Source organism: Ictidomys tridecemlineatus, chromosome 13 (genome assembly GCF_052094955.1).
Source record: "Ictidomys tridecemlineatus isolate mIctTri1 chromosome 13, mIctTri1.hap1, whole genome shotgun sequence".
Taxonomy (NCBI): domain Eukaryota; kingdom Metazoa; phylum Chordata; class Mammalia; order Rodentia; family Sciuridae; genus Ictidomys; species Ictidomys tridecemlineatus.
The window spans coordinates 15,903,658-15,910,888 of record NC_135489.1 but is presented as its reverse complement, the minus strand read 5'-3'; positions in this window follow the sequence as shown (position 1 = coordinate 15,910,888).

Sequence of the window (7,231 nt, the reverse complement as noted above, 5' to 3'; positions counted from 1 at the left end):
CAGACGTAAGCTGGATTAGAGTGGGGACAGCCTTAGTGTACAGGCAGATGGCTCCGATTACTAAAGCCACAGTTAGGGTCAGATGCGACTGACTCCCTTCTGATTGATACACTCAGCTCATTTCATGAGGAAGAAACCTGCACTTCTCAGCCTCTCTCTCCCCGTTTTAAAATTTTACATTATTATTATTATTACCATTATTATTTTTGCAGTCCTGAGATTGAACCTAGGTTCTTGTTTATGCTAGGCAAGTGCTCTACCACTCAGCTATATCCTGGCCCTGGAACTTGAAATTATAAATGTCGCAGGGTTCCATTGAGAGTCCTGCCTTGATTACATTAATCAGAGCTGATTATATAGCTGTTGTGGGATTTCCAAATTCTAGCCCTTAAACACAACATTGCCATTGAAACCTGAGTCCATTGAGGCTCAAATCCTGAATACTTCATTAAGAAAAATAATTGTTTTGGTCCATATTTTATCTCGCTGAACTCTATGCAAAGGTTTGCTTTTTGGTTTCCTTGAGTTTTGCATTGTTTCAGTGGTGACTGTGTTCCACACATAAATACACTACCGAGGCAAATGATCTAAAGGACCAACTGTGGTCCTTAGTCTACACTGGACAATTGCTTAGTCTTCTGCATGGGAGCTACTCCCAACTGGAAAGGTCACGTTTGATACCTCCAAGACTCTAATCTGGAGGGAAGAACACATGTGAGCTGAGTCACCAATATACTTAGGGTCACTTTCCCCCCTAGTGTAGAGTCCACCTCCTGGGAGCTCTAGCCAAGCTCACCGATGTACCTCGGTACAACCTTAACATGTCCCAGATTCTCTCTGGCTGTGGTTTTCTTCAGGTCAAGGGAAGAATTAAGGATGGCTAAGACTTCAGTCACGTTTCTAGTTAAAGCATTCCAGGAGGGACAGTGGAGGGAGGGAAGAACTATAACCTATTTGTAAGCTCTACTCATTATTTCTCAGAAGCCACAGCCCTTCTGAAGAGATGACCATCCCTCAGGTTGTATGGTATCATTTAATTTGGATTTTTGCCTAAAATGTTTGCTTTGTATTTTTAAGGTCTGCTTTCTCTTTGACTCATCTTTTACTAATCTGTTTTGAAATGCTGCTAAAATGCCTCAATATGAAAAATGAGCAAGAATAATCTATGGTGAAATAAAGACTTCTCATTTTCATTGATTTCATTGCTTGCTCTCCACCCATTCCATTAGAATGAAAGCTCCATGAGATGCAGATAGTTTTGTTCACTTTTATGTACCCATCCCTGAGAATCATGCTCTGCATGTAATAAAGTGGTTGATATGAATCTTGGGGGGGGAGTTAAAGAATAATATGATTAGGTCTAATGACTTATTTTTAAGCAATTCACTTTTTTTTTTTTTGGCGCGGGCGGGTGGGGGTACTGGGGATTGAACTCAGGGCACTTAACCACTGTGTCACATCCTCAGCCTTATTTTGTATTTTATTTAGAGACAGGATCTCACTGTTCTGAGTTACTTAGCTCCTTGCCTTTGCTGAGGTTGGCTTTGCCTGCCTCAGCCTCCAGAGCTGCTGGGATTACAGGCATGCACCACAGTGCCCAACAGCAATTCGCTTTTAACGGCAGTACTCAAGATACTACCTGGCAGAGTAGGGGGCACCTGGAGTGTTACCTTTAGTAGGTATATACCCTTGGTGCTTTACAAGTCAAGCCACAGGGGTCACTGCCTTCTTTGCTGGCTGCCAGAATAAGACTGCTAGCTATAGTTTAAAAAAATAATTTCTCATCCTGATTTAATGGATCACCTTTGTAAACAGTGATTAGTTGTGACTTAATGCATCTGGGAAAATGTGATAGCATCTGACCCAAAGAATTTACTAGAGAAGCAATAATCCCATTAGTGGAACAGAATTTTAGAAAGATATCACATTCAAACATCACAAATCCACTTAGGTCCTTCTGTTATGATTTTTCTTTTCACATTTAAGCTTAATTCTGTTTCTGTAATTAAGGTTGGTTTTTGGTCTCATTTCGTTTTTGATCTTCTCTGAGGAAATCACGGCCAGTATATTGTCCTGGCTCAGTTGCCACACTCTCTTAGTGGATGGCACAAGAGCACCTCAGGTGAAACCATGCAGCTAACCTTCATAAAAAGTCAGCAGAACTGGCAGGGAAAAAACGTCACCAAGCGCTGAGTGTAGAGGTGAATTAAAGATGCGACCACTGGGATAGATTCTTGATCTCTGTTCTAACTGGGACAAGAGGTAATATTAGGAATTACAAGAACCATGATGAAAACCAAGAGCAAATTAAACATGGAGTCCTAATGAGAATGACTGCCAACTGGAGGAATGTTAGTTGTTCTTGTTTTATATTATAGATACTTTATACATAATTAGTGAGCTATATTGAAATGACAGGCCAAATAGCATGGGTCTTTTCATTTCTATAGAACTAGTCAATATTTTTGTAGACACAAACCCACAGTTATACACCAGCTATGCAAAGAGATTTCTCAATCACTACAGGAAAATTTTTTAATTGAATTACAGGACTTTTACAAGATCCTTTTATGAACCATCCTGAACAGCTGTAATCAGATAGGTTGTAAGACCATTTGGAATGCTATGGGTGCCCAGCACATCTTAACTATCTCTCTCTCAAAATGACCATTTTTTTAGGAAATGCATCTCAAGTTGACCCTTCCAATCTTCTAGTAATATTCATTAATATTATACTGACATTGTTTTGAGATCCCTAAAGCATTTATCTGGTCGATACTTTTGTGACTAGTCTATTTCAGCTCACACTATCATTTCTTGTTGGGGTAATAATTGTATTCTATTCTATATCCTGTCACAGAACTTCCATGCAGGTAGAGAGTGGTAAGCTGGTATAAAGTTGGTGGTTGTTATTCTCAGCAGGACAGGCTGGTCTCCAGGATCTGGTTAAACTTCCATGTTGGTACCACATGGAAGGGAAGATGGGCTGGGAACCAAAGACTAATTTCCTAACTTATTATTGACATAGTGGGTCGACCAGTTTGACCTGAGCTATGCCCATGCTTGGAGTGCAGGTATACTTGGCAAATTGTAGCAACTGTGGGGTGCCTTGCTTAGACTGTTTGCAGAGAAGCACTAAGGAGGCCCTTAGAAGCAGATATCAGAGCTTGTCTCACAAAGTGTTCTATCTCATAGGCATGACATTTTGATATGTTCTCTTTTATTCAGGTTTATCCTGAACAAGGGCCATGAACTCCTTATATTCCTGTAAAGATGAACCTATAATTAAAAGTGAACAACTGTTCTGAGAACTCCGGCACGGGGCCCTCATATTACTGCTTTTGCACTTTCTTGGCAGAAAGTAACATGCAGATGGAAGAAAGGCATTCTTCGTTTGTCCACAAACCATTGTTGTAGTATTTTGTGCTAATAAACTACTGGTGATAGTCTGTGCTAGCTTGTCCAGGTCATGGGCTGTCCAGATATCTGGATAAATGTTATTTCAGGTGTGTGTGCCTGTGAGGGTGTTTATGAAGAGATTAGCATTTGAATTGGTGGACTAGGTAAAAACAGATGACCCTTCCTAATGTGGGTGGGCATTAATCTTTTCGGTGAAGGCCTAAACATGCCTGAGAAAGCTTGAATTTTCTCTCTGCTTGACTCCTTGAACTGGGACATTGATATTCAGCTGCCCACAGCACTCTTGGTTCTCAGGCATTCAGACTTGGATAAAATCTAAACCATTAGCTCTCTGGTTCTCAGGCCTTTGAACTACACCATTGGCTTCTTGGGTCTCCCAATTGCAGATGGCAGATCATGGGGCTTAGCCTCCATAATCACGAGACAATTCCTTAGTATGTGTGTATTTTTTATATATATAAAAAATGTTTTACAAAAGTTTAACACACAAACACACATAATTGGTCCTGCCTTTCTGGAGAACTCTAACACAGACCCATATGGCCTGGCTCCTGGAAGCCTACATTACCTCTGTGGGCATGGCAGCCATGAGGTGCCTGATCAGACTGCGGAGTGGCTGCAGTGCATGGGAGGAGGGTATAATTATGCCCAAGAGCAGCAATGGGAGCTAGTATGCAGGATGGAACTTGGCAGAAATGGTTCTGCTGCTGAGCTGACATGGCAGCAATGGCAGAGCCCAGAAAAATGAGTAGTGATGACAAGCAAAGGGGCATGCAGCCATCGGGGGCAGCAGGACCCAGTGGAAACAAGAGGGGTTCAGAGAAAAAGAGAGAAGAAAGAACAAAGGCATGTGGTAGCTAACCAGGCAGCTGGCTGGACATGCAAGGATCTGAGAAACTTAACAACTCTTAACACTGTTGAGGACTGTTCCCTTGTCAACAACTCACGAGCAGGCAGAGAAAGAGCCAAAGGCTTAGGGTGCAGTGCTCCGAGTTCAATCCCATAAAATAATAATAGCTGACATTTATTGGGCACAGGCATCCTGTTTGCAGGCTCTGTTTTGGTGCTGTTATAATTCTATCTTACAACTCAAAAAATTGAGGCATGGTTATTAGTAGAGTAGAGGAAAGGGGATGGGGGAGGGAGAAGAAGAGGGAAAGGCTAAGTACTGAGGACTGAATTAGAGCAAATTATATTCCATGCTTGTATAATTATGTCAAAATGAACTCTTAATATTGTGTAACTAAAATGAACTAATAAAAAATAAATTGAGATATGGAGCTGTCCTGACTCCAAGTTTCCTGGTTATTTTCACTTGGAAAAGTTGCATCAAATTCCAGGCCCCAAATGGAGTATCAACTTCTTCCCTCACCTCAACTCCCACCCGTTTTCCTGGGCTCCTTATTTTAGGGCATGGTACCATCCATCCAACTCCTTGAGCAAGAAACAAAATCCTACATTCTTCCTTCTCATTTGCCTCCCCTATCAATCATCATTAGATGCCTGCTGTGGTCTGAATGTTTTGTGTTGCCCCAAAATCCATATTTTGAAATTCTAACCCCCAAGTAATGTATGGGGGTGGGGCTTTGGAGGTGATTGGGCAATGGAGTGGAGCCCTCATGAACCAGACTAGTGCCTTTACTAAAGAGGCCCAAGCAAGGTCCCTTGCCCCTTCTGCCATCTGAGGACATAGCAAAAAGACAACCATCTACAAAGCAAGTCATCAGGATACCAAAGTTGCCACTTTGATCTTGGACTTCCCCATCTTCTACAACTGTAGAAATACATTTCTGTTGCTCATGAGCTACTTAATTTATGATATCTTGTTATAGCATCCTGTATGGACTAAGACAATGCTATTATTATTGTTTTTTTCTTGTAGTGGGGATTGAACTCAGAGGCACTTGACCACTGAGCCACATTCCCAGCCTTATTTTGTATTTTATTTAGAGACAGGGTCTCACTGAGTTGCTTAGTGCCTTGCTTTTGCTGAGGCTGGCTTTGAACTCGTGATCCTTCTGCTTCAGCCTCCTGAGCTGCTGGAATTAAAGGCATGCACCACCATGCCTGGCTTATTAGTTTTATCTCTACTATTGCCATAAGTTTTCTACTTTACAGTTTTCACTGTCTTGGCCTCTTATCAGGCCACCATTTTCCACAGGGAGCAAGTTTCCCTCCAATCTATTCTCCACAAAGCAACCAACTGCAACGTTTGAAATGCAAACATCCTTTACTTAAAACTTTCATGGCATCTCACTACCTTTTGGATGAAGTCTAATCTAACAGCCTACAGCTTTGCAATCCAATCATCAATTTCCCCTTTATTTTCTGGCGTAACGGGATTGATTATAGGTTCTCAAATAAACAACACTGCTTCTTAACTCCTGGCTTTAGTTCATGTCACTGTGTCTGCCTAGCGTAGGTTCTCTTGCAGCCCTCCCTACTTGCATAGCCCCCATACTATCACCATGGGAGTTAGAATTCCAAAATATGAATTTTAGAACAACACTAACACTCAGATCATAGCAAGTATCTAATGATTCAGATAATGTCTGTGGGAAGCCCCCCGAAATCTGCCTTCTGATCTCTTGTAGACTCAGTTTTCTATGTGCATCAGTTCTGGAAAATTCTATTTGTGAGTAGTCATCCCACAATTCTCCCTATTCCCTCTAGTATCCCTGTGGATTTATATTATACTGCTCTATCAACTGCCAATTTCTTTGCATTTTAATCTCTGTGATGCATTCTCTGTAATTTTTTTCAGACTTCTTACATATAATGCAATCATTTTTTCAGCAGTGTCCAATTTAATCTTTCTGCCCATATTTTAAGTTCTCTGGGTATTAAAGTTAACTACCAAGATAACTTCTTACTCTTCTTTTCAGTGTTCCCTTCCTTCCTTATAATTTCTAGTCTAAATAAACTCAAGTCTTTTGAACTCATTTACAGTGTACATTGGTTTTCTTTGTCACTGTTACCCCAGATTCTTGGAGGTGCCAAGTTTTTTATTTACTATTTCTTTCACATTTTTCTTGTTCGGGGTATGATTTTTAGAGCTCATTTCAGTTAGGACTAGATGTTCTGGGTTGTCTGATGTGCTTTTGTTGTGGAATTATTGCTAAAGAGTGCTTTTGTTTTGCCGCCTCCTAGAATTTACCAGACCAGAACTAATTTAGTTTTGGCTTGGAAAATTCCACACCACGCAGGTCATTTGGATGCTACAATGGCATAAAGCATGAGGCTGGGTCTTTAATTTCTTATAGAGAATTTTATTCCCTATCCAGAACCCCAAGGAGAGACGATTGTTATGTTTTCTCTTGTCATCAGGGTGTAAGGTTCTGTTAGCCCACTTCCACTGAAGGAGCAACTTGCCAGGGTCCTAACTTTATCTGAGCATCTTAGCTCAAACCTAATGGGTTTTCCAGGCCCAAAACCACATCCCTCAAGCTCCAACTGAACATATCCTCCAACCACAGTATCAGGGCTTATATAGTTTAGTTTTTGCTATCCTTACCCCTAGCAAGCTCCCTAATCAATCTTTAAATTCTAATTTCTTTCATACTCATCTATGTATTTAAATCTTTTATCCAGCATTTCTTTATGTTTATAGAGGAAAGGGATCCATTAACTTAGTATGTTACTTTTTGAAATCTCTTTATAAAGACTCTCTTTTACAATGCTAACAACGATGTAAGATTATGATGATACTGAAAACCACCTCTAGTAAGTTGCAGAGCCAAGACTCAAACCCAGTTTCACTAGGTTAATGGTATTTGGGGGAAAAAAAAAAGATTTAAAAAATTGCCAGTAA